Source organism: Sorex araneus, chromosome 2 (assembly GCF_027595985.1).
Source record: "Sorex araneus isolate mSorAra2 chromosome 2, mSorAra2.pri, whole genome shotgun sequence".
Taxonomy (NCBI): Eukaryota; Metazoa; Chordata; class Mammalia; order Eulipotyphla; family Soricidae; genus Sorex; species Sorex araneus.
The window spans coordinates 336,554,408-336,559,173 of record NC_073303.1 but is presented as its reverse complement, the minus strand read 5'-3'; the positions used below and the strand labels follow the sequence as shown (position 1 = coordinate 336,559,173).

The window sequence follows — 4,766 nt, the reverse complement described above, 5'->3', positions numbered from 1 at the left end:
TTTTTTTTTAATCTTCATACATTTTTCTTATGTACTATAACTGATTTTAGTTTTGCAGAATGTGTTTTCATAATTTCATATTAGGAACATTGAGGGCATTCTCAAAAGCACTATAATGTTATACCTCGTGTTTTAATTTGGGGATGAATAATTTAAATTATTTTAATAAACCAACAAGTCCCTTGTGATGTTTTTAATCAAAATGAAATAGACAAAAGTATGTATTTCCAGCAATTACCTTAAAAAGTGAATTGAATCTGACAACCCAAATAGCTTAGGAATTATTATTAAAATGGGCAGATTAGATTTTTTTTAGTATGTGGATTTTCCTTTAAAAAAGAAAATTCAAATAAAAAACTTTATATTATATTTTAAGCTTTAAAAAAAGGTAGAAGAAAAAGTAAAGTCAATAAATAAATGCAATTTGAAGATTAGCTTCTATTTTGGGTCCAGAGACTTCTCTGATAGTTAACCTTAAAGGAATGCTCCACTGAGTACAGTTTTTGCACAAATCTGTAAGTATATTCCATTGCACAGAGTACACACTGTGAAAATAGCACAGACCCAATTTGAACTTGAACTTTTTTTAAATGAGGAAAACAGGAATATTGAGGACTGCATTAAAATGAACCCTTATTTATTTCACTGTATCACTGTCACTGTCATCCCGTTGCTTATCGATTTGCTCGAGCGAGCACCAGTAATGTCTCCATTATGAGACTTCTTGTTACTGCTTTTGGCATATTGGATAGGTCACCAGGAGCTTGCCAGGCTCTGCTGTGTGGGCGGGATAGTCTCGGTAGGTTGCTAGGCTCTCTGAGAGGGACAAGAAGGAATAGAACCCCAGTTGGCTGCGTGCAAGGCAAACGTGCTACCCGAGGGTGATCTGGCTGCAACATCTGTCACCCATTGATTTCCAGGGTTGATTCGGCTGATCTTGTTGGCTAGGCGAGTATCCCCTTCCTCCCTCTCCACTCCATTTGCGTCTCTCCCCAAGCTGCCCGCTCGGTCGAAGAGGATGGCCTTCCCGGAATAGAGACGGACCGGTCTTCAGTTGAGGGTATACGAGTAGCTGTGCTCCCCTGCTAGAACCACCTCCAAACAAGCTTATTTATTTATTCCAGTAAATTTCTATAACTGGCATTTTCACATTGGTATACTTGAAAGATAATTTTATCTTTTTGAAAATAGGAGAATAGCATTGCTTCCATTTCGATTTTTGAACTTGCTCATCACCCATTTTTGCTGTTCTTACCAAATGTGTCAATTGGTAGTTCAGAGCAATGTTTCTGAGTGGATAATCCATGGATCATCAGTCTCTGAACCACCAAAGGCAGTGATTTAAAAACAAAAGGCCTTAAGTGTCTTTCCAGTTCTCTTGTATTAGAATCTCTGAAAATAAGTCATGGTATCTCCATTTTAACCAAATTTCCCAAATGCACACCAGAGGTATGAAAATCATCATAGTTATTTATTGGATGTCTCATATGACTTTCCCCTTAACACTAGTAAGATTTATAGAGCGCTTCTATTTTATAAAGTACATTTACACATATCGTCTTTTCATCACAATAATCCCAGTTTTGCAAATAGGTAAATTAAGGCTCAAATTTCTAAGTGACTTTGCAAAAAGAGCACGTCCAAGTAGTATACTTGAGACTTGAAAGTGGGTCTGTGCATTTCAAAGTTGAAGCAGTTTCCATAAGTCTGTGCTCACTGCCTTTATCTCCTTATGATTCGGTTTAGAGTCACATGGTAAATGTGACTGCTCAGTTCAAGTGGTGGGGTTGGAGTTTGCCATAATTGCAGGCAAAGTATATAAGAGAAAATAAGCAGCCTCTGGGGTACAGGTCTTGAAAGCTCAAACCTATAATCCTTAAAGTGATAGTAAGTATTACCCTTATGAGACTTATAGTGGTTCTTTGTTCCATCAAAGCAAATTACACAGTGGTCACATGAATTGATGCAAATTTAGTTTAGTCATCTGTCAACCTTTTAGGGGCTGCTATACAATATCATAAACTATTCTCTACCTTATTTATTCCCTTTCTATTTTGCCCTTCTTGGTTTATTTATACTTCCATTCCTCCAGGTAACTGGTAGAGGAGTAAGGAAGGAAATGAAGCTGAATGAATTTCGGTGCCTAGTTGTAGCCTGGTGAAAAAAGCAGTTACAAATCTCACTTGATATCAGGTTTTGGAATTAGTTCTATGTTTCAATTATCCGCCTTGTCTGCACCCCCTTTTTTCTGTACTACATCACGCAGTATTGCAATATTGACATAACCTCTTTGTACACATATTGTTACTTGTTCAGTGCAATTGGCTAGAGCAATTCATGACTTCTTTGTTTTTTTAGACAAATACAGCATGAATTATCTGAAACCAACTCTCAGTTATTCAAGGGTTAATGATCCAATGTGTGAGTTTTACAAGCACTTTGCTCCTTCCCTATCTCCCTCCTGTTCTCTAGCTTTAGGTCATTTGGTTGCTTATTAGCATCTACACCAGAGAATATTCAAGTTAAATTAAACTCACACTAATCTTTTTCACTATCGTAGCAGCTCTTGATATAAGCTGTAATGAGAGACAGGGGTCACAAATGCAGCATATATTTTCCCCCTTTATTTAGATTTCCAATGTTACCTCTTTCCCCCATTAACATAGAAAAATTGAGTTAGCTTTTTCTGTCTTATGGAAATGCAGTACTCACATCTAGTCATTTGCAAAAATCTTTCATTGCAAGGCTAGGCAAAGTGGGCAAAATGTTTCAGTTCTTTGGGAAAATATACAATACAAATGTCACTCAATGAATGACCGAAAGGTTTAGAAAAATAACTTTAAATTGTCCAATAAATGTACAAGCAATTCAGCCTGGTGTAAAAGTCAGGAATTAGCACCTCAAATGGATGAATTTGAGTTCCATCTTCTCTCCCTCTCTGCCCACTGTCTGTCAAAGGTGCTAATGAGCAGTGAAAGTCAAAGGTAGGTAGTGACAGAAGAGAAAGTGGAGTGATCACCCTCCAAGCAAATGAGGCTATTGCCAAATGTGCATTTCTTTTTTCTTGCTTCAAACTCAGAAACTTTTCTCATTCTCAGGTCAGACAGGTTTGAAAAGTTTTCTGAGATCTCTGCCTGCCTCATGCTTTGTTACCTCAGAACAAGACTACCTACTTCAGCCTCCCATCTGGTATTCATAGGGCAAAGGAACACTCAGTTACTTCTAAGACCTATGACCCTGGACATCTTTAAGTGTATGAGATTTGGTGGAGTCTCTTATTCAGTCAGACTCTGAGATCATGTTTTAGCAATATATTAATTAATACAGATTTTACTATCAAGTGGAAGGAAGTCATTTTCTACCATAGGATTGTTTTTTTTTCTTTTTTATACCTTTATGGAGGTACTGCAATACTAGGTCAATGCATTAAGTAGATGAAGCAAGCTCCTACTCTAACTCCTAGATCCAAAAACCCATTTAATATATTGTCCTCAAATAGAGGAAATATCAGATAGTAAACTGATAAGAACAGATACTGCACTTGGTCTTAGCCCAAAGACTGAGAAGCAATGACCTGGGATTCTTGAGAATAAATCTTTCCTTCTGCTTTTCTTTTTTTTAAATCTTGGCACATACTTCACTTTCTATGAATTATTCTAGGGAGAAATAAAACAATTGTGTTGGTTCTCAAGAATCCAGAAGAAAGCAGAAGTCCATGGCCCAAAAATGTACTTACAGCTTCTGCCAAAGAAGTGTTGGTAATTTCCAAAGATGCATATTGTATTAGGCATAAGGTCGGTTAGAATAGAGTCATTACTACATGGGAGAGTTTTATTCTGGTCTGGAGAGGTCAGAAAAATCTTAAACCAAATAATAATATTTTAGATTTGTTCCAAGTTGATGTTATATCAGTATGAATTTTTTACACATTTAGAATTTCTTAGTTGTATCATATCCTACATTATTCAAGACATTTTGCCATGTGTTAGACAAAAGACTCTACCATTAATTTCCCAATGATACAATTAGAAGTATATTAGAAAAGGAAGACTCAGTCATGGCATGGCAAATTATAATTAATTTCAGATTAGCTTAATTCATATTTTTAATAGGAAAACAAAGTTTTAGAGGATAAAACTTTGTAAAGATTTTAGGAATAAAGTCTGTGGCATAGATGTGCATGTGAGGGAGATGCGTGTATATGTACATGTGTTTGTGTGTAAAAACTCTTCCTCCTCCCACCTATAATGTATTTCTTTTATCTCATTTTATAACTCCATAAAATGGGGTAATAGTGGTTGATGTATTTAAACCATACTTGGCCAGTAGTGTAAACATTATAATACTGAAGATTTCATGTCTCCGAGGGAACTGGAGAGTGAATAATAATCAAAGCATCAGCCCAGTATAAGAAAAATAATATTGTGTGGACTTCACACGGCATGATTTTATTAAATCTAGACTTCTTGTCTCTATGGCAAGTGGATCCCCAAAGCCCAGGAAGCAGAAATGTTAGTATTGCCTCTGAAAATAAAGTTAACAATATCTAAAAAACATACCATTTAATCCAGTGCCATAGTTCTGTGGAAGAGCTGAGTGGTGGGGCATTTGGGGAGAAAAGTCTGTTTTCTTTAAAATGTGCCATCCATCTTCCTCAAGCCCAGAAATTATACCCCACATAATTAAAATAACAATGCACCTGAACTGATACTCCAACTGAGCTGTCCTGAAAGTGGTTTCTGAACACTGCAATGAAGGGCCCATGG

General features: G+C 36.4%; 1 non-coding gene across 1 annotated transcript; it reads right to left on the bottom strand.

Moving 5' to 3' along the window:
- Positions 1-3,381: 3,381 nt before the first annotated feature.
- Positions 3,382-3,571, bottom strand: LOC129402662 (U2 spliceosomal RNA). The gene has a single exon (XR_008628766.1). It is a non-coding gene; the product is annotated as a U2 spliceosomal RNA (small nuclear RNA).
- Positions 3,572-4,766: the final 1,195 nt, after the last annotated feature.